Below are 27,158 nucleotides of genomic sequence, written 5' to 3' on the forward strand. Positions count from 1 at the left end.
GGAGGGTTGTCATACATGAAGCATTCTGAATCACAGAATGACAAAACAAAGTCTAGGCTGAAAGAGACCTCTAGAGATCACCTAGTCCAACCTTTTGTGGAAAGCAGACTTTAGATTAGGTTATCAGGGCCTTGCCGAATCAAGGCTTGAATATTTCCATTGAGGAAGACTCTTCTGCTTTTTTGGGCAACTGGTTCCAATGTTTAATTGTTTTCAGAGTGAAGCATATAGTTTATATCCAGGTGGAATTTCTCTTAGATCCAGTTGTGCCCCTTGCCTTCCGTCTTCTCACTGTTCATCCTTGTGAAGAAAGTTCCTTCTTCTTTATAACTACCATTAAATACTGGAAGATTATGATTAGATTCCCACTAACCTCCTCTTCTCAAGGCTTAAAAAACCCAGTTCCTTCAGCCTTTATTCATATCAACTTGTCCAAACATTTTGTCATGCTGAGATTGTCTCCAATTTTTTAGCAGCTCCAAGTCTGGTCTTGGCACTTATTGGTCATGTTGAGTCAGGAACAGAACACAACCATGCAAAAAATGACTTGTCTCCTGCTTTATATAGCCCAAGGCAGCTTTGCAACAGTGGTGTAAGAATGTCTTGGGCTGTAGAGCTGGCTGTGAGTCCTGCAGTCAGTTTTTGAGGCTGCCAGCCTGACACAGCTCAGCTCTGCTAAGCACACACAGCGCATACGAAGTCCCTCCCTTGGAAAGCTGGTTTATCTGATCTCTTTAGAATGCTTAGGCCATATGGTGCTGATTATTTATGAAGATAAAAGTGTGTATTTTTCTCTGTCTAAAAATAACCAGACTTAGGGAAGGAAGATGCTTTTGTGTAAATTATTTAAAAATAGGAAAGCTGCTAATCTCTGGAGAAAACCCTTGCTAGTGTTGGACGTGGTTCCAGGAAGCCTCTGAGAGGACAGGACCAGGGGCCTGTCTGCTCAACCATGGTTCAACAAAGTCCTTTTACACCCTCTGTGTGAGCACCCTGACTGCTCCCTCTTGAGCTAGTGCACATTTCTGCAGAACAGCTGATGGAAGGCAGCTGCAGGGCAAATATAACACATGGTATTCCCTGTGGTGGCTTCTTTCCTCCCCCTGTGCTCTGAGATTTTAACAATTTCCCTTAAACTCTCACAGAATGGGGCTCTAATGAGGATGGAAGGCTGAAGGCTGACCATCTGTGACTGCTCAGACTTATTTTATTCATGGGTTTGGAGTCTAGGCCATCATGGTGGAGGTTGCTCTAAGCTGCCCAGCAGCCTTGGGCAAGATGAACAATGTGGACTATGTGGTGAGGAAATTCAGGTTTAAGATGGGTTGTCCAGCTAAGGTCTACACTGGGTTGGATGAGGAGCCCCCTGGTATGGTTGAAGAACATAAACCATTCCTCTCTCTGCTCCTCCTTCTCTGCTTTCAGGCTGATGTCATAAGCAGGACAAAGCACAGCCTGTGGCTCCTGGCAGCCACCATGTGTCCCCTCCATCTCTGCCACCCTTGGCTGGCTGTGCTGCGCTTGGCACAGCACAGAAGGCAGCCAGGCAGTGGTTACCTTGTCCCTGGGAGTGTTTGACTGTCCTAGAAACTGTCCTCCCACTGTGCCTACCCTGCCAAAGGATTTCATGAGGTTAAACACAGTAACACTTAGTAAGGTCCCAGATACAAGTGTGGGTATGGTGGAAAATGTGACTGCTGTTCATTCTAGTTCAAATAAACAAACAATTAAATTTTGAATTTCTTCTCTGTTATGACACCTTTCCTTGTGACTTTCTCTGTCTTTTTTTGATGCTGAGCAAGAAAACCTGCTTATAAGATTTATAGTTACATAGAGTTCTCTCTAACAAGGACTTTCCATGGCATGATTCATAGCCTTCCTTCACTCCCTTTCATCCCAGTCTCATGCTGTAGGAAAGTGTTTCTTCAGGGTGAAATTGTGAGGAGACCAGATATTTCTGTCTCCCTGACATTTCTCATTACAATCTTCTTCATTCCCCTAAATGGTTTGTTTCTGACTGTCAGCATTGCACAAACTCTTTGATGACATTTAGCTGAGCTTTGCATCGGTTATTTGGGTGTAACAGAGCCATGAATGGTTTTTATTGATACTATTGTCATTTTCTGCAATTGCTCTGGGAATGCAAAAAGCCATTATTCTGCATCTCAGTTTCTCTCCATGGTAATCCCTGGCCTGGCAGTCCACTGTCTCATTCTAGCTCCCTCCAGTTTCACAGAAGATCCACATTTTTGTCCCATTCAGATCCTACAGGCTTTCATGGCTGCAACTGCTGCACTATGGCAGCACCTCTCCATTTCATCCGCCCAACATTTCCATGAAGAAGTGAAAATACAATTGCACCCATGCTGTACATGGGCACCTGGAACATAAATGGAGCCTATAATTTGTCTTTGATTGCATTTGGGAAGTCTGTGGGAGGTCAGCAGCTTAGCTCAAATTACCCCCTTGGAAGCAAGCGTTCTCACTGCTGGATGACCTCTTCATCTTTAAAACTACCTCCTTCCAGCCCTCTGGGACCTCATCTTTTGCTTCTGTTTCTCAATCAGTGCTTTCACAGCAGAGCTCAGGCTCAGAGCCTGGCTCTGGGCTGCAGTACAGAGCTCTGAACTGGCACTCGGTCAGGGAGAGGACTGCCAAGGAGTGTGGTGGATTACAGCCAGCCCCAGCCACATGGCATCTTCTTCCTGTGCTTTGGGAGCAGGACCAGGGCATTAGTCTTTCCCTCCTTTCCCTCCTTTCCTTCAAGTTCCCAGCAATATGGAATTATCTCAGTCATGTCTCATGGGAGACCCCTTCCCTTATGCATTCCTTCAGAGCTCCCTGATTGAGGTGCAGTCAATGAGCTGCCATACCACGTCACAAGTGTAATAATGATTACTATGGAGCACAGGGGTTTTGAGATAAAATTCTTAGACTTTGGCTTGACCTATGATAGAAGACATGAAAAGCTCTTGAATCAGGATTCTCTGCTCATTCAAAACAGGTTGATGAAGAAACTGTTCTATTTGCCACCTTTTCTTCCTCTGAAGGACCCTGTGATTACATAATGACAGGTAGTCAGGAAAAGAGATTTAGTCTCTGCTGAACAACAGGTACATTCTGTTTTCATGCTGGTAGCAGAGTTGGTGCTATTGTTTCAAATCCTCACAGGATATGCATTAATGAGTACCAAGAGTGTGTTCCACAGATCCAGTGCTTATCCCTGACTCATTTCTCCAACATAAAGACTGCCAGTGGAATTTCTCCTTGGAGAGTTTAACAAGCTGGGGCTTTTGTTTGGGAACAAAGCAAGCCTTCAAAGCAACAAGTTGCAGAAATATGTTGTATGTCATAAGGGAGAAGCATTATTTCTGTGTGGGTAAGAGAGTCCTTCTGGGGTTGAAAGAGCATCTCAAACATCATTAAAGATATTCTGGTAAGGTGACCTCCTGGCTACTATCTTCTATCACAAGCAATTCCTAATTGTCAGAAGTCATCCTTTGTGTTGTTGCAGTCGATTTCAAGGAGTAGGAAGAGTAAGGAATTTTCCTCCAGGCAAAGAAAGGTAACTGGAGATTTACACATGTTTTCAATGGAAGTACACTAAATCCGTATGTCTACATTTGGAAGCATTCTCTGTTGGTTTTGGACATGGAAATAATGAAGTTGAGATTTCTATTTTGCAAAAAAACCAAATTCTAAAGGACGGAAATCAGTCCACAGAGCAAATCTTGGATTTTGTCCTACATTTCTTTTGGATTTAAAGAACTTTGAAAGGTACGTTAATTTCAGCCCAGAGGAGATAAAAAACCTGAAAAATTCTTATTCCACTTCCAACTAACTAGCAGAAAAGAGGACTGCCTTTTTTTCGGGTTTGTTTCCAATACATTTCCCAAATTCTTGTTTACTCATATATTTTGAGATTTTTTTCTTGCTGGAACTTTATTCTTTGTAGAAGTTTTAATGCCTATCCCTAAGCTCAGAAATAGCATGGGGCCCTGCTCTCATCAGATAAGCCTCAGCAATTTTACTTAAAAACTTCTCTTTAAGTGTTAGTCAACTTCAGGGCCTGCAGACTGGGAAGAGAATATGTGGATTTTTCAGAAATTGTACCAACACATCAGGTTAGAGCTGAATTTAAGTTCTGTGAAATGAAGATTCAAACCAATAGAAATATTTCCATATTTAAGCATTCCAATGAAAACAATTTTAATTGGAGCTATTCCCTTGCTGGGTTTATAAGCCAAACACTGCATCATTTTGCTAGAAAAAAAGAGCCAGATTTCTTAGCTTCCAGTAAATTTCACAGTCTATTTTCATTCTTTATGTGGAGTGAAATACAGTAAGTATGGAATGACAAAAATTGAAATGCAAATTAAATTTTTAAAATTATTTGCTGTGAGAGATACAGAAATGCAAATGCAAATGCAAGAATATGATCTCAAGGTTGAACATTTCCTCTGCTTAATTTCAAATCAGAGAGGAATTTCTGTACTTTTGAATTGCATCCTATGTCTGATGTTTGCAGTGCTATCCCTGGTGTGCAATACAAAGGGGTGTTAATTATTTAATGATGTGGACAGGCAGTCTATGGCAATGGGGAGAGTGGGAAATAAGAAAGATGAGCAGAAGGAAAAAAGACAGCAATGCAATGTAAACAATGAACTTTTAAAGCTCTGTCCTGAAAAAACTTCTGGATTACCACAGCAACAAAAGCCAGGATCATGGCAGGGGCAGCACCTCCATCACCCTCAAAGGCTGTGGCTGATGAAGGGAAGTGTCTGGGATGTGCTTTGCAGGGTTTTTTTTTGGGATCCTTTGCCTGGAAGTTTGGAATCTGTTCCCTTAGCTGCAGATGCCTTCCAAGAGATGCATAAAGGTTCCTTCTGGCACCCACCTTTTTACTTTGGCAGAGCCTGGACCCTTCACAAACTGCTTCCCAGAAGAGCACTGCCTATGCCAGTCCTGAGGAATGATCTTCCATACCTAACCCAGGCTTGAAGCCAAAATAGACCTTCACAGCATGTTGTTTCTCTACTCAGACAATAAATACCACACCAGTGCCCTCTCTCAGACCCCAGACCACAGCCAAAACAGTTTGGGAGACCCAACCAGAGGACCAAGGAAGGTGAGGTTCCAGAAATTCTGTAAGATCTTGCAGTGTCAGGAATTTATTTTAGGATTTGAAACTGGATGTTATCTTTGTGTCTGCATGAGTCTTGAAAGACAGCTCTGTAGACAACACTATAAATCACTTTGGTAATGAAGCAATTTCCATCTAAACAAGTTTGTGAGCTTCCAATGAAGTTGCCAGGGGCTGGGTTTTTGTATTTGGTGGAAGCATGTCTAGATATATATTGCTTCATAGCATTTTTCCTACATGTTAGGGCTTGGGAGAATGAAATAATTTATACACCAAGTAGAAATAATAAATTATAAGAGAAAGGGGCTTAAAATTCACCATACAGAAGAAAAGATGGATCATTATAACTTATTATGAAGTTCCCTTACTGCCAAGCTTTGAGGTTCAATGCCAGAACATAATAAAGCCAGCGAAGCTCAGTGATTAAACTCTGCTTCCTCAACCCCTTTAAATGCAGATGGGAAAAGTCCAGGGAGGGGATATGACTTAAATGGTGATGGGAGGGAATGGTAATAATGCCGAGTCAAGGAGAAGTCATTCTGAAACACACCTTGGGGAGAGCAGGTGTGGTAATAAATTAACTCTGTATACTTCAAGGCAGGGCCAGAAAGACACAGAGGAATTCCAGCAAAGAGTAACTTGCACATGGCAGAGCCTGCCAAGCAATAACCTGCTGATTGTAGGATCCATTCTTGGAGAAGCTCCATGCTCAAAACACCCACAGACAATTGAACAAACATGGCCAGACTTGTTCCTGCACTGCAGCCCCTTTCCAACACTGGTGCTTTTCCAGCATGGTACATTGATCTATCAGTGAATGTGTGGTGCACCCTGGCTGTGGGGGCATTGAAACAAAAAGTGCCCTTGGAGAAGTTTTGAATCCATCTATCCTTCCATACCTACTCTGAAATAATCACAGTGCCACCTAGCCTGTTTAGGGACCCATGGCTGTGGATCTGACATCCATTGACAGAAAATGGTACTTGGGGAGCTGCAGCAGCCTGACCTCCACAGCTAATCCAGGCAGGGATTTAATCCCTTTTCTTCCTTCATACAGTGGAGGGTAACTCAAGGAAGGAATAAAGGTTTTGAAGTACAATGAAGTTCATGCTGCCCTGCTGTGTGCCCTCATCCTGAGAACAACCATCACAAAAACCTGGTGGTGCAGCTACTTTAAAAGACCTAAGAATTCAGTATCCTGATGTCTTCACCCTCAGATTCAATGATGCACGCAAATAGTCTCATTACTCCTCATTTCATCCTCCTTCAATGTTTTATAAACCAGGTATTGAAAATCAACGTAGGAATTTTGAAAATTGTGTCCAGAACCAATCAGGAGAAACCCAATCCAGCATCAACAATTGCTGGACACTTTTATGGTTACATCTTTAAGGAACAACAACAACAAAAAGATTTTTGTAGCAGTTGCAGCAGTTGAATGTTAATCACACCAGACTATGAAGTTTTGTTGACATTTGTGGACCCTGAAATTACATGACCTAGATTCTGCATCTCCTTTTGCTCATTTCAGAAGTCCAGATTTAAGAAGCAGCTCTCTGCTTGTGACATTTTAATGATCTGCAATTTACACAAAGAATGGGACGTTCAACTGACAGCTTTCAACATGGCATTTTTGATAGGAAGTTTTACTGTGCAATCCCTCTTTTCAACCTGCATCCACGTGCTGAAAATGTAAGAAGTTCTATATATTCAAGGGTGATAAGATTGAACCTTAAATGGAAATCAGAGTGCATTTCCATCTCTCCTCCCCTAGTATGCTTTGTTTATATAGTATGCTTTGTTTATAGAGATGTCATGGTATACTCAAATATAGCCTTCTACTTGTTAACACTTACGAAAAACATCTCAGCTCAATTGTAGAAAAGTGGGCAATTTGCCTGTCTAGATTTCTGAAAATAAAGAATTTTATAGTGAAAAAACCTCAGATAAACTTCTCAAAAAGCTACAGTTTGCTTTAGGTCTGAAATATCAGTAGTTTGTTTCACTTTTCTTTGTGAGAAACTGACTGTGAAACATATTTTTCTAGTCTTTCCCAGCTGAAGGATGCAAGATCTCTTTACTTAATGGATTTTACATGGGAGTTAATGGGAGAAAGGTTGGTGGTTTTGCTTTCTAGGGACAAGTTTAATTCTAAATATTATCAAGTACTATAGAGAAATCAATGGTCAAGGTATAGAAAAATTATGTTCTTGAGGAATAGCCGATCATATCTGTCAGGAGCAGACAGCACTTCCTTGACATGCAAGGATACACAACAGCCCAGCACATTCTGACTCAGAAATGGAGGTTTTATCACCAGGGCATGGAGTAAGGAACAGCCTGGAAAAGGAGAGAAAAGGAAATGATATCTCCATGTGGTTAGGTAGAGGATAACAATGTGTAAGAACTAAGAGGTTCAAAAAATGGGAAAGAAAATATGCTGTGTGCAACTCAAAATGGACAACTCAGAAAGTAGCTAGGATTGGCCAAAAGAGGTGAACAATCTTAGAAAAATTAGGCAGGTGTCCTGAGAAGAGTAGAATAGTGCAGCACCTTTCCAGGAGAAGGTGAGGAAGCTTTTAACTACAAATGTGAACCTGAGGTATGGAGGGACAGCCCCTGGTCCCCTGGCAGTCACCTGCGCTGAAACTGGTGACATCAGAAGATTCATTACACAGAACCTGGGAGACATTGCAAATGGGACAGACATCCCTCTTGGTTGTAAAGAGAAAATGTTCTGGGGAAGAGAGGGGGATCCTTTGGCTCTGTAAATTTGGAAGGGAAAGGAAAAAGGGAAGCCCCTCTTCATCTCAGCTCATATAACCATTGTGTGTTCATGTATGATTCCAGCTCAGAAAGACTGCTGGAATGCACCTTTGAAATATTGAGGTGTAAGATGTTTAGCAGCTACAACTTCTGCCTGTCTTTCACTGGACAACACAAATGTCTTCTCCTTAAACCTCTGTTTGCAATGTGGGAACACAAGGGGCAAAGCTTAATGAACTCTGTAAATTTGTTATCTGAATACTCCCAAAGGTCCATAAAATCATGATCTTCCAAACACAAAATAAGAAAACTGAGTTGTTTGGGTTGGTTTTTTGGTTGATTTTTTTAAAAGGCATCCTGTAAGAAAAAGCACCTATGAAAGAAGCATTTCCCTAATGTAAAGAACAGGAAAGAAGTGGAAGTAAAAAACCACAAACGAAAGTTACAAGTTTTAAATATAATAAGTAATTGATAGGAAAAGTTAAAGAGTCAATAGAATGGCAACAATTGCCAGGACTACAAACAATAGGAAGAACTATTTTAAGGCAGAAAAGAAAAGCTAAGGTCAAGTATAAGGTTTAGTTGAGGTGTTGGGGCATGGGTTGGACTTGATGATCTTGAAGGTCTCTTCCAACATACTCATTCTGTGAATTCTGTGAATTCTGTGAATAAGTTATCCAATGGGTTCAGATATAAAATAATACAGTAAGCATATATAAGATTAAAAATTCTAAAAAAACCATTATCTGCAGATATTCCTGTTCTATATTTGAAAGATACAAAACAAAAGGTCTAAGCTCAAATAATGTTGTGGATTAAAAAATAATACTATCCGTATCAAAAGAAGATATAAAGCAGAATTTGATACCAGATTTCTTCAAATAAACAAATCAAGAAAATAATTTACATTACGTTTCAAGAAGAGATGAAGGAAGAATTGCCCAGATCTGCTGGAGTTAGTTGATAATTCATCCTGGTAAATAAAGGCAATTTGTATCTTCAGACAATTTTTTTATTATTCCTGTGTAAGAGAGAAGAGGGAGAAACCAGAGAGCATCAATCAGTCTGATGTTTCTTATGGGCCAGGCAGTGGGGCAGTAAGTTCAGGACTCTGTCAGTGAAGAGTTAGACCTTAAGAAGGGAATTGATGCCAGGCAAAATGGTTTTAATGGAAGGTACAGCTTGTTAAACAAGCCTGTTATCTCTTTTTGATAAGATTATAGGTTTGGATGATTAAGACAGCTGTGCTGAGGAAACCTTTGGATTTCTCCAGGGCTCTTCACTTAATACTGCCTGACACACTGATTAAAATCTTGAATTAAAGGTAATCAACAGGGCAAAAAATAGATGGATGAAAAACTGTCTCACTGACACACCTGGAAATGGAGTTATTAACACAGCTAGTGCTGGGTAAGGCCATTAGTAGAGGACTCGTCTGGTCACCAGCTCTTGGTCAGATAACATATGATGCTTTCACCTCTCATAGAGCAGGTGATATATATTTGCTTTTTAACACATGTTATGAGAGGAATGATTAGAAAGGTGTGGTTTTTTAGCTTTCATCCAGAAAATTAAGGCTTATAATGTCTAATGAAGGTGCAAGGACAGGACAGAAAGAATACAAATGTCTCTGCAGGAGATATAAAAAAAATAAATAAATGTTTGTAGGAGAGTCATCTTTTCTTCAGACACAACACTGGATGGTTCATGAACTAAATATTTCATCTGACTGAGCTGACAGATATGGGACAAACAGATATGGAAATAAATGAAGACCAGAAGAGGATCAGACCCAAACACTAATTGAGAAATAATGAAATAAACCTTTCTTTAGAAGATACAAAGAATACAATCTATTCAGGTTATTTGTGAGTCAGTGGGAATGAGGGATTTGATCCCATCTGTGTCTCTGCAGATTGCTGAGAACCAACATCATATAAAAGAGCCTGTTATGTAAAACTGATCCCTTCCTGAAGAAAAAGATGAATCAAGAGGCCTCTCAGGGTCTCTCCCAGCCTTGTATTCTCTTATATTGTGATATGATGTGTTTTAAGTTAGAAAAAAAATGTCAATGTCCTAGTTGTGAGATAAATTAGATATTGAAGCAGCTACCAGTAAAGGTGCTGAATTCTTCTTCATTTGAAGTCCTTTCAAGGAGATCAGCTATCCTCATTAAACACAAGCTTAGTCCAGATTTTAGGGAAGATTGCAGTGGCCTGTGCCACCCTGCAGGATCCATCTCTTAATCCACAGAATGGGAATATTTCTGTCAACCTGTCTTTGCTATTTGCACCTCCATGCATCTTCTCTGATACTTTAAGCAGTATCTGAGCATCTTTCTGTCTTCCACTATTTTTTGTATTCTTGTGTATATAAATATAAATATAAATATAAATATAAATATAAATATAAATATAAATATAAATATAAAATATATGCACATATATGTGCACACACACATACACAAATGTAAAATGACACTCCTGGGGTTAAATTTCTTCGAGGTTCTTCTTTAATATACAGCATTATCTTCACCAAGTTACCTCTGGAACTATAAATCTGGACTTTTCTGGGGGCTGAGTTATTTTAAAAAGCCTGAGGGGTGGGAAAAAGCTTTCAGCTGTATCTTCAGGCTGCTCTGTAATTCTCCTGAAGTCTCCTGGGACACATCTTTACTTTGCCAGCCTTTGTGCCTGGCTTGGGTCTTCTCATAGGGAGCTATTTTAGTTTTCTTCCAAAAAGCTTTTGTCAGGGAAATCTCACCACAGCTAGATGCTATGAACATTTTGTACCTTCACTAAGAGAAATTATGTTGGAATTGAGTCCTCTCATTTAACTGAGAGGTGAATAGGTGGGTGTTGGGGTGCAGACCTTGGGCTCAGTGCTCTGCTCTGCCCCTGTATGAGCTGCAGGGAAGCACCCAGAGGTCCTGGTTACCCCTTTCTTTACTCTGATACATGAAGAAATGCCAGTCATCCTGGGTAGATTTCCAAGAAAAAAATTGCCTTAGAAGAAAACTGACATGTCTTTGCTTCTGAGCTGTCATGTAATTATTATAATGCAATCTTTTCTCATATTTTACTACATTATTTCATGTTTATAGAGAAGGTTGGAAGTAAAGCACACACTTTGATTACTTTGCAGAACCCGATGATTAGCAATATTCTTACAGTCTAGGTTTCCCAACAAATAATTGCCTGGTTATGGCTTGTTTGGAGTAACATATTCTTAAATTATTGTGATTTTGCCATCAAAGACTTTTCTCTTCTTGTGCCTTATTTTTTCAAGCAATATCCCAAGGAGTATCATCCTGTAATAATTTAGCAATTTGGCAAGTCAAGACTGTAGCACTAAGAAAAATATATGGAAGTTTTGGAAAATGTCAGAAATAGTGATGTGGAGAATACAATAATCAAAGATCACTCCCTCTGAAGTCACTGTCCTTCAAGATTCACTCACAGGAGCTCTGAAACTGAAAATTCCTGGGGTACCAACAATGATTTAGGGTACTAGAAAGTTAGGAGGGACAATTTTATTTTCAATGAAGCTCCACTTGGCTCTTCTGACTCAGGGAGAAAACCTAGGACTGTTATTTTATTACCATTATTAGTAGTACTTTGCCTTTTTTGACTAAGCATTAACATTTTTTTCCCTTACCAAATTAGGCTTCTCTGTTAGTATAGTCCTTTTAATTTTTTTTAAAAGAATGCATGCTTTCAAATCAGTGTGCATACCTATTTTATTTTTTGAATTCATTATAGGTCTTTAAAAGCACCTTCTGGTTTATTACTCCTGAAGTAATTATTAGAAATATGAAGGTTCACAGTGTCTTGTCTCCTGCTGATCATGTTTCTATTATGAACATCTTAGAGAAAAACTGACAGCTGAGTCTGCTCTATACCACAAAACTGAATTCCCACTGATTTCAGTGGGAGCAGGGTAGCATCAGTTGATTCCTACTGATTTCAGTGGGATGTTAGGAGATGTCTAGATAGGAATTAGAAACCTAAATACTTTGTTGTAGCAGGGATTTAGGGACTAATAAGATGGATTTCTGCAATAAGCTGGGAGCTCATCAGCAGGAGGTAACTAAGGAGAAGAAAGACATGTAATAGTCAGATAAAAGCTGAACATCAGCCATAGAAATGGTGCAGGTGTGAGGAAGGCAAAGACATTCCTGGAGTGCCTCCAGCAGGGAAGCGTTAAGTTGTGCTGCAATGCTGCACCCTGCTCCTCACCCCTTTGAAAAGAAAGATGAGTTTATAGTGCAGAGTCACAGAGGGGTCATGGTGGTGGCTGGGGAAAGGAGAGCTCACCACTTGGAAAGAGTCTGACCCAGCTGGGAGCTTGTCCCATCCTGCAGAAGGATGAGTGAGAAGAGGTGTGGCTGTCAGCTGTAAACACGCCACTGGGTCAGCACCAGGGAAATATCAGAACGAGCTGATTTGAGGAATACAGATATAAGGAAAATGAGGCACTAACTGCTTATGGATAAATGTCTGAAAGTTAGAAAAATGCTCCTAACCTCCTAACTGTTTAATTGTTGCAGCAATTGTTGAAATTCTGGAAGAACCTCCAGTCTGTAGTTTTGGGGAGTTTTGTTTAGAAGAATGATCAGCTTTTAGATGCAACTTGATGACATGTGGCAGCTGGAGATGAGATTGGTCCCAGCAGATCCTTCCATTATCCTCTTCCTAGGGATTGTTAAGGATTGTTTAAACACAGGATTGTCCCCTGTCTCAAGCAGGCAGGGGTTTCCAGTGGAGACTAATTCCTGTCAACATTTTATATGCGACCAGAAAAGCCTGGGTCACCACAAAGCCTGCCGCTGTCTCCAGTGTGAGCAGTCCAGGGAGCTCTCCCATTTTTCTGGGGTAAAAAGCCATTCCTGAGGATGACTGAGGAAAACTCAGGAGTATAAATAATTGTCTGTGCCATTTTTTAAAGTCTCAACAAAGATGCTGCTGCAAGAAGTAGGACAAAAGAACAAAGAAGGAATATGAAGCCAGGTCTTTTGCAAGAGATGGGAAAAAAGACTTCTGTCCTGCATGTGCCCTTGGGACTATTTATCTTGTGAAAATCTGGTGTTTGCTCTCATTATTTATTACTGCTTTCTCCTGAAATAAGCAATACTGAATGTGGAGCCCAAGGTGAAATAAAACTTTTTTTAGTTGGTGAATTGAAACAGTCTAATGGCCATCATTCTGACCTGCTGGCTTTTGTTCTGTCATTCTGAGAATGTCACAGAGTGGCCAAGTCAAGCCTGGCTCCCAGGCTAGCTTGCTCAGCTTGAGAGACCTGAGTGTGCCCAGAGGGTGTCTGCTTATATTTAGCAAGCTGAATATAGCTTGTGAAATCTCATCATTTCCACTGAGCCTTACAGTGCTTAGACTGGAGCAACTTCAGTGCCTGTCAAATGAGGCTTTAGGCAGATTTGCTAATGACCTTGAGAGATGGACAACACTGGAGCAGCTCTAAATGAACAACATTTTCAATTTGAGCATCTTCCACCTTGCAGAGCACTGCTCTGCCATGATCTCTCAGTTAAAGTGAGGGAGACTGAGGCACAGTGGCACCTTACAAGAGCCTCTTTTAATTAAAAATAAAGCACACCTATGAAGGTATTTTGCTGCTTGTTTTGTTGAACATATCTACCCACTCCCTTCAGCCATTCTTCTCATCCTGAGAAGTAGCTCAGGCTGTTCAGCTTCCAGGAAGCTGAAATTTACTTTTAAAAATACCAGCAAACTAAATTCTCTGGTATTTATTGGAGAAAGGTATTTACAGAAGGTGTTCATGGTTGATCATACAATCCAAGTATCCACCAGCAGCAATGTGCCTGGCCACTTGAGCTATATTTAGAGAAAATGAAAATCCTATTTTAGTCTAGTATTATTTCTCAAGTCACACCCAGGGGGTCCTTAGGCAAAATGGGCTTGTTGTGCAGGAGTCTGTACATATGTAATGTGGGAGTCAGGAGTCTGGCTCAAAGGCTCCCATGATCAAAGCTATAAAACTGTGAAAGTGGGACAGAGAGGCTGGTAATTAGCTTATTTTGAGAGCTGTGCTTAGGTGGTGTAGAAATTCCCTACTGTCTATGCAGATCTTAGGAAATTAGTCCTGATCCAACTCACTTATCACCCCCCTCAGTTTCTGATGCCAAACTAGCTGCTATAGCTGAAATCAGGCATCTACTGCAGCTGTACATGACTCTGAATGGGGCTGTAATTGGAGAGAAATAAAACAGGATTGGAGAATAAAACAGGATGCAGAATCTCACCCTGCATTAGACACCTACAGAGCAGAGCCCTGCCCCACTTACTCAGTGAAGAGACACAGCATCTTTAAGGTGTCCTGCCAAGGTGGATGCCTGAAGCAGACCAGGCACAACTCTCCCTGAAAGTGCCTCTTTCTCTCTGTTCCCTCTGCAGAGTGTCCAATTGACAGCCATGTGTCAACACACCCTGGTTTTGGCTGAAATAAAGTTAATTTTCTTCTTAGGAGCTGGTACAGCATTTTAATTTTAATTTAGTCCAGTGAGAACTGCTACCACACTCCAGCTGGGGCTGAGCAGGGCTTTCCCTGAGTCAAGGACTTTTCAGTGCCCTGTGCTCTGCTCTCAGCAGGTGCACAGGAGTCATGAGGGAGCATGGGCAGAACAGATGACCTGAACTGGCCAAAGGGATCTTCTACACCACAGAACATTTTAATCAGTATATAAACAGTCCCAAAAACCTGCCAAGGCAAGAACCATGTTCTTACAATGGTGAAAACAATCCCTGGATGGCTGGAAACAGAACCTGTGCCCTATGCCACCACTTGGAACACTATCCTGGGCCTTGAAAAGAAAATTTTAGGGCGATATGGCATCCCAGGAAAAATTGACTCAGACAATGGTATTCATTTGGGAAACAGTCTCATAGACACTTGGCACTGAGGGGGGGCTATCACATCCCACATCATCCCCCAGCCTCTGGGAAGATTGAGTGGTGCAAAGGATTGTTAAAGACTACACTGAGAGCAGGGGGTGGTGGGACATTGAAATATTAGAGATACAGATTTAGCAAAAGCCACCTGGCTGGCCAGCACTGGAGGATCTGCCCATCAGGCAGTCCCAACCCAATCAAAACTTTATGCTCTGTAGAAGAGGACAGAGTTTCTGTAGCGCCCATCAAAAATATTCTGGGGTTAAACCACAAGAGTGGTCTTGTCCTTCCTTTCTCCAGGTGAACTCTGTGCTGTCCCAGCAATGCATTCAGATTGTTTGTTCTTTGATGGCAGACACATTTTGCCTTAATTCCTTGTAACTGACAGATTTTTGTTACAAGGTGATCACCCATTGTGAGCAGATGAACACAGCTCGTAAATGGGCTGGAGCTTCTACGCATGCTAATGAAATCCCAGAAATAAGACACTGAGAAACAGGCTAGAAATACAGAACAAAAAGTAACACAATGCATGTCAGAAAAATGCTCTCTAGTTTCTCTATATAGTATGTGGAAAATAGCTTGAGCACCTTCATTACCATGATGGGGGATAAATAATTTGTCATTTTGATATTATCAGCAAATAAAGCAAAACATATTTCAGTTAAAGACCAAAGAGATAACTGAAGTCCTTTTTAGCTCTTAGAGGCTTTGCTGCAACTGCACTGGGCATATTGCATTAAGTTCTAACTACTGGAAATTAGAATGCATTCAGGAGAGCCATAAAAATTATTATGGGCCTGAAATTACTGACCTAGGAAGAAAAGATGAGGTATGTTATAGCACATCCTTGGAAAGATGAAATGATGAGCCAATTGCTTCACAAAAGGCTCCACATGTGATTTTCCACACCACACAGAGTTTCAAAGGGCCACAGTGTAGGTGAATACCAATTTTCTGATATGTTAGTTAGCAATTTAAAAGTCCAATTTAAATCCAGAAACACAAGCTATATTCCTTGCTGAATCTTCAGACCCCAAAATGTTGCTTTTATAACCACAAACCAAAAGGCTGGAAAATCCCTTTGAATTTTTCCTTCAGAAATTTCTTTTCTGAGTGCTTGGTGTCTTTCTCTTAGGACAGAAAGTCAGATCAGGTTGGTGAAACAAAATGCTTTTAGAATCCTTATGCAATACTGGCAAAATGTTTTGTCTTTCTTCAAGGGCCCTTGGGCAAACTTCCTGTACATGTCAATAGAAATTCACTGAATAGATTGAAGTGAAAATATTGTCCTGAGCAGAGAAATTTTTTCACAACTCTGAATTTGTCACTGCTCTATTTTGAGTTTTAATTGCCACCTAGAGCATTTGGATGACATCGAAAGTCAAAGAATTCATCTGCAAATATTTCACCAATGCCAGTGGCAAGAGTCTCTAAAAATACACAGTAGAGGACAAAAGGCTCAAACTGAACATCAAAATTATGTCTGAAAATGTTGACAATCCAGTGAATTAGTTTAGTGATTGATGGCATTGTCCTGAGCTTTGCCCAGCCAGAGTCAAACTGGAGGTATTGTCCCTGTGCACGCTCCCCACGGGTGGCAGGGAAGTGCCCTGATAACCAGACTGCTCTTCTGGAGGGGAGCAGCAAGGGGCCAAGAACTTGGAGCTGACTGTGAACTCTTTGAAGCAGGAATTATTATTCACAAGAGCTCGCTGTTATAAATAAACTGAACCACATCAAAGCTGAGGAGTTATATAAGCATCCAAACATTGTCTTTCCAGAACCCACAGGATCTGGACTGGGCAGACCTGAGCCAAAGTCACAAGTGCAAACTTAGGTTGCTCTTAATGATCAAATCATCTTTAATGATGATGCAGGAAAAAGAAATAAATTAGGAGTACTTCTACTGGCATGGTGAATTCCAACTTTAATGTAAATCAAATTCAGATGAACTGTTTTGCATGTACTCGTGTCACTGAGAAGTTCACAGGATTTAAGTAAGTCATTTTGCTGAGTAAGCATATGGCTAAGTGCTCTCTGAAATAGAGATGTTTTCCTGGAACATGATTGAAATCAGAAAATGAAAATATTAAGACTGAAAAGCAACACTGAGATAAAAAATAATCCATTCCCTCTACCAGATTCCATAAGAAGTCATCAAATGGATCCTGCATTGCATATATACTTCTAGGGAGATGTGGAACACAATTTTCTTCTTGAGTTATAGATCTGCTGTGGCAGTATTCTGGCCTTGAGTTAGTTATGCCAGTGATTAATGCTGTCAGAGCACTAAAAAGCACCTTATTTCACCAGTTGTTCATCACTCTGATTATTAAAAAAACAAACTGTTACAAAACCCCAATGCATTTTAGGGACAAAAATGTAGGTTAAGAGGAATTAACCTTCCTTCCTTCCTTCCTTCCTTCCTTCCTTCCTTCCTTCCTTCCTTCCTTCCTTCCTTCCTTCCTTCCTTCCTTCCTTCCTTCCTTCCCCTTCCCCTTCCCCTTCCCCTTCCCCTTCCTCTTCCTCTTCCTCTTCCTCTCTGGTCACACCTTTTAAAATCATTAACTCCTCAGCCCTGGGTCTGTCCCATTTGCCTTGGATCTAAATCACCTAATTTGCTCAGGCCATTATTGTAGTCATAGTTGACATCAAAGTGTAAGCTCAAAGTCATAGCTTTAAATTGGAAAAGCACCCTAGGGGAAAAATTATATCAAAGAAAATTAATTAATGGAATAGGCTGAGTTCCCACTTACTAGCTACCAATATTTGAAAGCTTTACTCTAAATGTCGTCTGCATTGGACTGTTCTCCATATGTGCTGTGTGGAAAGAAAGCACTGCCAGGCTTCTCTCATGTACCTAAAATTCAATACTGTAGTACAACTTTGAAATGTCAAGTCAGTCTAAAGATCTAAAACCATTCAAGGAGTGCCTGCTTAGGTACCCTCACATTTTTACAGCCTGGCAGAGCCAGACATCTTTTACCTGTGCACACAAGTAGAAGACAGGGAACCCTTAAGGAGGAGGCAGGTGGAGGGACAATTCTCTACCACATTATTCATCCATCCATCCATTCATTCATTCCCCAGGGGTAACAAACTTGCTGATACTAACTATCAGCAGATCAGGTCTCTTCTGCAGTGCCCAGTGTCAGGCTGCTGACAGTGGTTAAAAACCAGCATGTCACTGTGGCCCAGCATCTTTAAGGTGACACTGCCATGTGGTACCAACGCAGTGAATAAAAACTCATTCCCACACAGGGGAAAAAATAGAGTCCTTGTATTAATGGTTCTCCTGCTCTACCTACTCTGCGCTGTGTGTGCTCAATGGACCCACTCCTGTTCCTTCCCTGCAGGCAGCAGCAGAGAACCTGCTCCTTTTCCCTTTGCAAGAGGACATGGTGCCAGCCTGGCACCTGAGAACTCGGTGGGGGTGTTACCAGGATCCCCTCCAAGGCTTCAGGACTGGGTGGAACAATGACCCAATTCTATCAGCTGTGCCTTTGTAGGTGATCTTCTGAAAGAGACTGGCTTAGACAGGTGTGCTGGGTATCAGAGGGCCACTGCCAGAACCAGGTCTGTTTGAAAAGTGACCTTTACTGCCGCACCAGCTGAGTGAGCTGAAAATGGCTTGGGTGACTTGTGATGGTACTCTGGGAAAGCACAACAACTAATTTTTAAGATGACAGAATGATTCAGATTCACAGATTTTCTCACCCTTCCTCTGTCCCCAGAAATTCAAAAGATTTTAAAACACCAGTATGGTTTTCCTAGATTAATATTTTTTATCTACACATACAGAATAAATATTTAAATGGAATGTGATAAAATATTACTGCATTTACAGAGGAGTTATTTTATTTAATAGTATGTTCCAACTCTGTTCCTTTCCTGTCCTGCTCTTGCTTTTTACTTCAGTTTCTCATTGGATTTCTCCTTTTATTCTTTCCCTGTTCCTCTTTAAATCTTTCCCAAAGTAAAGATTGAACACAAAAGGTCCAAGTTCTAATCCAGCACTTGAAATCACCAAGCTGACAAGAAAATGTTCTGTGAATACATTAGAAATATAAAGAAGGAAAAGGGAGTGTGTAGCACCCCACCATTAATGGGAAGAAAAAAAAAAAGGGGAGAAGACTGCAGAGAAGACTGAAAATAATTGTCATCTTTGCTTCAGTCTTCTTCCCCAAAAATATTACTTATACCCAGATACATGAAAAAATTAATTTTAACAAAGAGATTGAAATGTAAATGAGATCAGGGAGGCAACCAAAGTCAGTGATTATTTATATAAAATAGATGCTGTCAGCTCAGCAGGACCTAATGAAATTGAGCAGATTTAAGGAATATCCAAGACAGCTCTGAGTTCCCAGTGATTATCTTTGAGCACTCAGCAAGGACACTGTGGTCCCAGGGGACTGAAGGGAAGCATACAATGGATCAGGGATTTCAAGATCAACTCCTTTAACTTTGTTACCTAGGTGGACACAAGAAAAGATTACTTAATAATCAGTTTCTTCAGGTTTGTAGGATAATAAAATATTCTTAAAGGTGCTTCCTTCCACTTAAGGCTGGAAAAGTGGACAGTAGTCAGAGTTGAAGCAAGGTGGACAGTAGTCAGAGTCACACCAGTTTTGTTTCCACTATACAGATTAATTAATTTGTGTTCACAAAACACTCCTAAAATTTTGGCTAGTGGTGCATAAGTGCTGTTAATATTGTGAAGAATTTTATGGCTAGCTTGTTTCAACAGACAACAGTGTCAGAAAGGAAATCCAGTGATATTAGTGGCCAGCTTGCTGGTATTCTGAGATAGATGATTATTACTGGAGAGGACAGAAAGTTAGATGAAGTTTTGCTGAACACTTTCTTTCTTTTGTCATAGCTGTCACCTGGCTGGCAGCCATAGCAAAGATCTGAGAGGGAGTGGCACATTTAGGTGGCCTCTGCAGGACAATGTCTCACACAGGGAGTATTTGGGGAGAGTGTTGATCTTCACCTACCATTTTGAGGTGTGGTGGAGCAGTTCACAGTTTCCTTATCATAACCATCTTTTCCTATCAATAAACACTGTGCAAAGGGTCAGGCAGTGTTTTCATTAGTCCCAGAAGACTAGAATTCAGGTTAATTATGGATCAAAGAAGAAAGGATGTCCCAACATGGCGGCTGCGCGATGATGCCTTCCTTAGGTAGGAGAGAATGATCGAGCAGTTGAGTTGTTCCTAATGCCTTTCTTTACTTAAGGAGATCCTTGTATTTTCTCTAAGTCATGAATCATTCCAATAAGTAATGCAGTCTAAGTCTACTTAGAGCTGTATTGTCCAGCAGTGGTGAGCTCCAAAGACCAGCCAGTCAGAAAACTGTTTTCCATCCAGTGGTTGAAAACAGATCTCCTTGGCCTCTCAGTAATGCAGCTCTGATTCCAGCAGCTTTGATGAAAATAAACCCCCAAAAGCTTCAATGTGAAACATAGCTGAGAAAAACCACAGATGCTTTAAACACAGGCACAACTAATTTATCAGACCTCATAATTGTCCAAATCTTATCCCAAAGTGCACCAGGTGTTATGCACTGAACTATGGGACTTGGACTACATGATGGGTTACCTGATGCTTGCCTGGGTCTTCTTCTAGAGGTGTGTGTTCTGCCAGCCTCCATGGTCTGCTTCAGCCAGGGCCTTTGACCCTCCTCACTGTGGTTATCTGTGCTGTGATGTCTCTGTTTTATTTATTCCATCTGACAAGAAACACAATACTTGCATGCAGCTGGTCAGAAATCACCCATAAGACAAGATGACAAAGCACAAAGGCTGTCAGCTCTGACTTCTCTTACTCATTGCCCATTTTGGTGTGTTGTGCTGACAATTAGCTAATTGATGTTACAGGTTGTTCTCATAACTAACCATGCAAATCACACTTCTGGTACATGTCCACACATACAAGGGTCCTTACTGTTGTTATAAAAGCACATTGAAAGCTCAATTAAATTACAGATGTTCTTTTTCTGTTAGGCTAAATTGTGATTTTAGTCCTATCCATGCTGGACCTCTCAAAGTTTAGCATTACACACAAGATCTGTGTAACCCCTCCCCTGTTGAGGAGTTCCCCCAATGAATGTTTGCTCATTGCCAGGGCTCAGGCTCATTGCCAGGTTTTCACAGCCAGGACTTCTCTAAACACAGCTTTCCATTTTCATGGCACATCAGCAGCTGTGACAGAGGCTTGTGCCCCTGTCTCACACTGGTGAAGCTGTGCATTCTGCATGGTCCTGTTCACTGGGAGAGATGGATGTGGAAAGTCTGATGAGGAGAGTGGCTGTGGCATCCTGGCTGTGATGGTACCTGTGCCCTGCCTGTGGGGTAATGTGAGCCAGGAGCCAGTTGTGAGCCTCATGTTCAGCATGTGAAGTTCTGCAGGTCTGTTTTAAGTGTCTGTGCCTTGGTAGAAGCGGACAATATTTGCCACCTGGTCTAAGCAAGCTGATGAAGCTCATCTCTTTTCTGACCTTAACAGCTGTTCCGAGAGAAGATATAGCCTCTTCCCCAAACTTTGCTTCCCCCTTTATACTTCTATAAAAAACTACTCTCCTATTTGTAAGCCTAAGTGCTGCACTGCTAAAGAGCCTCACAGAAAATTCTGGCTTTTATTTTCCTTGGATGTAAGTGTGGTCTCCCTCACGTAGTGCCTCCAGGAAGCTCTTTCATGTGCAATATGGAACACAAAGAAAGATCATATTGCCATTACTATTTATAATCAAGATATTGACTTTAAAAAGGCTTTAAAAGATCAGTTTTTAACTGGGCCAGCAATTATTATATTGCTGTAAACCAGCAATGGGAGACAAGGGTCAGAAAGGAAGGAAAACATTAGGAAAAATAATGGAATAACTCAGTATTGCTTTATACAAAGAAAAATGGACTCAGGCTTGTCCATGTGCCATTTATTAAACATTGTCTTACAGTTGCTTTGCTATTTACTTCAAATGCCAGAGAACCTCTGAATTGGCGACGATGAATGGAAGTTTTCTGGCATGCAGCATTACTGAGTTCAAAAGGAATAAATGTGATCAGACCCAGTCAAGAATACTCCCTGTTTCATTCTATGCAGTCTCTCTTGTGTGTTTATTTAACTTCCCTTTAGCTGCACAAAGCAGAAATTATGAGATGAGCGGTTACCTGGTAGCCTTCTAGAAAAAACGGGGCTATTTTGACCCATCTCAGCAGCAATATTGTCTTCAAAAGAGGTTCTTGGCTTAATATAATCCTACAAGGTAAGCCAAGGTCATAGCAATGTTTGAGTACTGGATGGTTAATTGTCTCCAGGCTTGAAAGCACTTTGAAAAATAAAGATTCTTAAAATTACTTAACCTGTTTTCAGATGAGGACAATGAAGAAAAGGTGAAATAGGTTTCTTTGATAAACAAGTCAGTGACAGAGTCAAGAATAAAACTGATTAGCATTATAATGTAAGGATTTTTAAACAACATTAGACCATAAGTCTTTGGAAAGGGTTATTGAAATATAATTTCAATAGAGCTATGAAGTTTTACAGTAGCTGAAGAGCACAGAGCTTCTGCAGAAGCATCACCTTGAACTTTGCAATTGGGAACAACTGGTTAAATGACATTTTTGGTGCTCATGTATGTTGAGTCATTGCAGACTTGTTAAAGTTCACCTGTCCCTGAATCTCAGCAAACTAATTAAGAGATATCCTGGAGTAGCTTGGCCAAGATGTGCTGGGCATGGGCTGCCCTCAGGCAGAACAGACAGTCATAAAGCTCTTGGCTGCTGCTAGAAACAGCAAACAAGATGTTCTGTGTATTTATTTGTGGTTTATTTGTGAAAGCAATGCTGTTAGAATAGCAGCCCCTGTCCAAGAGAGTTTTCTGGAAATGTGAGGGTATCATGTAATTACACCCCAAATGCATGTGCTCATACTGCATTGGTGGGAAAGGACTGAAGATTTCACCTGAAAATACTGAGGTGGTGCCTTTTTTACGGGATCAGCATCTGGGCAGTGTATGCTACAGAAAAATGAGAGCTTATGGTGTAAAGGCAAGCACTCTCTAGACAAGGGGCTAGTACTGAGAGTTTCAGCTCTGGAAATAGCTTATTCTTTCTTGCAGAGCTGTCTGAAATGGAAAGCACTATGATCCTGACTGTTTAAAGCTACAATTATTTGGCAATTGATTGATAACACCCTTCTTGTCCCATACTTCCAGTCAAGAAATTAGGGGAAATACTGAGTGACTTGCTCAAGACTACTCCCTGTAAGCCTGTGGCGCAGGGATGGAGTGAAAAGGACAAGGTTGGGTTGTCCTCATGCAAAGCCAGCAAGTTTTGGGCTCCAGGCTAAACAAGCATTTGCTGAAGGGAGCAGCAATGGCTGTAAATGCCTGGAGCAGGCAGGTCTGCATGAGAAGAAGCCTGACTCTGTGATGGGGACTGACTGCCAGGGAAAAAGTCTGCCAGGGGCCTGCCTTGATACACCCTTTTCCACTTATTTTTTCCCATTCTTCACCGTGCTGTGGCAGGAATATAGGGCACAATGTCTTGATGGGTGTTGGAGATGAAAAGGAACTCTTATTTCTGAATGTTTGTCCTGGTAAAGCAATGGGAAAACTCCTGTCAACAAAGTGCAGGCACCAAGCTCCACCAATTTTTGTTTAAACCTGCCACTGCTATGTCATCTGACACATATCCCAGGAGGAAAGTGGCTACACAGCAAGCCACAGGTCTGCACAATATTCAAGGCTGAAGCTATGTCATCCAGCCTCTGTGTCAGGCTGCCACAATAGTTTGACAAACTGTATCAGAAGCTGGCAAATGTGGTTCAGTCCTTTTAGTCAGTCTTTCATAAAAAAAGGCTGCTTAAAATGCTAGCTGTTTCTTAAAAGGGCCATTTTGGGCATTTCAGAGGAATTTTTAGGTTCCAAGCAGTCACCTGATAATCCTTGTCCTCCATCAGCTGTCATCCTGGTAGATGTCACCCTGATAGAAAAATATTTTAAAATACTTTAACAGATGTTAATTGGCTCTTCCAAGTTCTTTAGTCAGTTTAGGGCAACTTGGGCATCAAGACTTTGGCCAGCAATTGCTTGTGCATTTAACCTTAAGAACTAGCTGCATTGCAGGGAAAACAGCTTAATCGCATGTGGTCTATGAAAACCTTACTGCTTGAACTTTCAGTTGCCAGTTTTGATAAATGCCTCCTTTTTCTTGAATGGGAACTGGAAGAACAAGTACTTGCAAACTTCTTTGGCTGGTGAATTATTTCTGCTCTTGCCAGGGATGACTTTACTGAGGAGAGAGGGGGGTTGAAGGGCATCCTGCTCCTTTTTTGGCAGTGGCAGCTGCGCTGTGGCCAGAGGCTGCTGATATGTATGGCCACTCCTAATGTGGCCATACAGATTCCATCCTACCCATCCTGGGTCCTTTCAGGTTATCAGTCCCTGATTATTTAGCATCTCTTCAGACTAAGTTTTGACTTGAAGCATCACTTGAAGCAGAGACTGCAGCTGAGGGTTGAAATGATCCTTGCTAGCAACAAAAGGAAGAAATAGGAGAATTCATGGTTGACTTTCATCAAGGGGGAGGGAAAAAACCATTTCTTTCTGAGGACCCTCAGCTGGCCTCAGCTTGTTCTAACTATGAAGTCTGTCTTTTTTTTTTTTTTTTTTTCAGTCCTTAGGAAAACAGAATGACTGTCACCATAGATGTTCTAAAAATATCCAGCCAGATCACTGGACTGCTCCAGGGAGGCAGTAAGGTCACTGCAGCAGATGACAAACCAGGCTCAGATCATAGCAGATCCGAGGTCAGGGCTGCCAAGAACTGCCTCTCTCATTGCTTGCAGAATGCTCACAATTTACAGGTGCTAATCCAAACTTTAGGAAAGTAACTTGTCCTTCAACTACATAAGAGGAGATATGAGGAGCGAAAAAATACCCGGTCTGTTGCTTTCATTTAGGTAATCTTTGATCTTGTGTTTATCTTCCAAAAAGGTCACCTGAAAAGAAGTCACCAGTGACTTGTGGTCATTATGGCTTTGTGCTGTGTTTTTTCTCCCTTTCTGTGCCCTTGTCATTCTTTTTTTCCCTGCATAAACTGGAAAAACAGGTTTGTCCTCAAATGAACTCCAATGTCAGCTTGTAACTCTAGTTCCTGTCAACTACATCTTTGCATTGATTCATAGCAGCTGGTAAATTGAGATACTTTTATAATTCCTAGATCTAGATGCTATATACGAAACTGGTTTGTAATGACATTTTCATGTATTATTATCTCTGTTGGGAGAAGAGTTGCTTTCCATATTGTCAGTTCTAGTTTTTAAAAGAGATAGATTTATGCATGCAGAAAAACACTTAAAAATTGTCATAAAACCTGTGAAGGGAGAGATGAAGAAGACAGGAAGGACTTTTAGTTTTTGTATTTGCCCAGAAAATGTTTTGGGTTTTGTTTTTTGTATGCAATGAGCGATGGGAAATGTCCCCATTTAAACATTTTGAGTGATGTGTCAAGTCATGGGCAGCCTGACTGATGTATGAAGCGGAGATGTTGCTCTGAGTGTGTCCAACATGAACAAATTGCCTCCACAGAATCAGGAGGAAGATGATGCAATCCCATGTGGTCTCCCAGGGATCCTCCATGTACTGTTTTGCTGCATTGGTAGGCAGCAAGGTTTGTACATGGGACCTTCAGCTCCACTGAAGGAATTGCCTTGGAGTTCTGCGTGGTGAGACATTTGCATTTCCTAACCAGGCTGGGAAGATGAGAATTTTAGGATTCAAGTGATGGCCTTTGGAGAGCTTGAAAATGTGAGACTCCCTTTGGAGTCAGTGCAGAAGAGCGTGTCTGGGCAGGAGCCAGGAGGAAAGTTTTCACTGTGGTGCTTGGTCTCCCTTTCCTCATAATTGCAGGGAATGTAATGGATGAGGACATGGGAGCTGTCTCTCACTTTTGTTATTCAAAGAATCCTTGTCTTCATGCTCTGACCCAACCTTCTGCTTGGGAAGGCAAGTCCCCAGTGCTCCAGGGTTGACAGATCCTCAATCAATGTGCTGAACCTTGCCTGTTCCCAGAAGTAGCTGCACCTGTCCTCAACTGTTGGCATAAGCAAAGTTCAGCAATCATAAATACCCAAAAAAGCACAACATTCTGCATCATGGATTCAGGCTTGCCTTGCTTTATGGGGGTTACTTTGTCATGACCCTGTCTTGTCACTGTGCAACCCCAGCCTTCTTGTAGCATCTTCAGACACTGGGAGGGATGCAGTAAGGGTTTCCTGGAGCTTTCTCTTTTACAGACTAAACATCAGCTTACCACACAGGAAGTTTGTTGAAGGGAATAACAGTGCATATATATTTAGAGGGAGGGCACCTTGACAGATTTCACCAAAGTGACTAATTGCTTCTCATAGAGGACTGTGAGACATTGGCACCAGTGGTTTCTGAAACTCTTCTGGTGCCTGGTGTTGACAGCTAATGAATGAGGATGGTGCTGAACAAGATGTAAACATAAAAAGATGGCTGGTTAAACTTCATCATGGTTTAAAACCAGGAGAGGAAACAGAAGAGTGCTTCAGAAATGGTGAAAGACAAAAATATGCAGAGAAACATTACTGTCCAGTGCCCAGGATTGCAATAAATCAAGTGATAAAATGCACAGATACTATGTCATTAATATGAAGCTCCAAGTGCTTTATATCATTTTAATTAATAGCTCAAAGAATTATTGTAAGCCAGAAAAGTGATATCAGCCTTTCATAGTCCAAACAGATTGGAGAATTCAAACTGCTTTTTGTCACTTTAAGGAGGGGAGAGAGATAATAGACATAGATTATTGACTTACCTTTTTTAAAGAAGTTGTAGATGCCCCATCCCTGGAAGTGTCCAAGCCAGTTTGGATGGGACTCTGAACAACATGGTGTAAGGGATGTCCCTGCCCATGGAAGGAGTGTTTGAACTGCATGACTTTTAAGTCCCTTCCAAGCCAAATAAGTCTATGATTACATGAATATACAAAATCTCATTTTCCCGAAAGCAGGAGAAGTAAAATGAGCAAAACCATCCCTACTTTCCCTCCAAGAATCACCCCAGTTCTTAACATGAAAGCTCCTACGGTTGCCTCCAGGATGAACTCTTGGACTCATCAGCATGATCTTTCACTTTTTTATGCTCCCAGATTTTTCCCTTGAGCCCTTGCTTTGCCTCTTACGGGAACAGTCATAGAATCATAGAATTGTAGAATGGTTTGGGTTGGAAGGGACCTTTAAAGATGAACTAGTCCGATCCCCTAGCCATGGGTAGGGACATTTTCAAATGAG

This window comes from Camarhynchus parvulus, chromosome 2, assembly GCF_901933205.1.
Source record: "Camarhynchus parvulus chromosome 2, STF_HiC, whole genome shotgun sequence".
In the NCBI taxonomy this organism is placed as follows: Eukaryota; Metazoa; Chordata; class Aves; order Passeriformes; family Thraupidae; genus Camarhynchus; species Camarhynchus parvulus.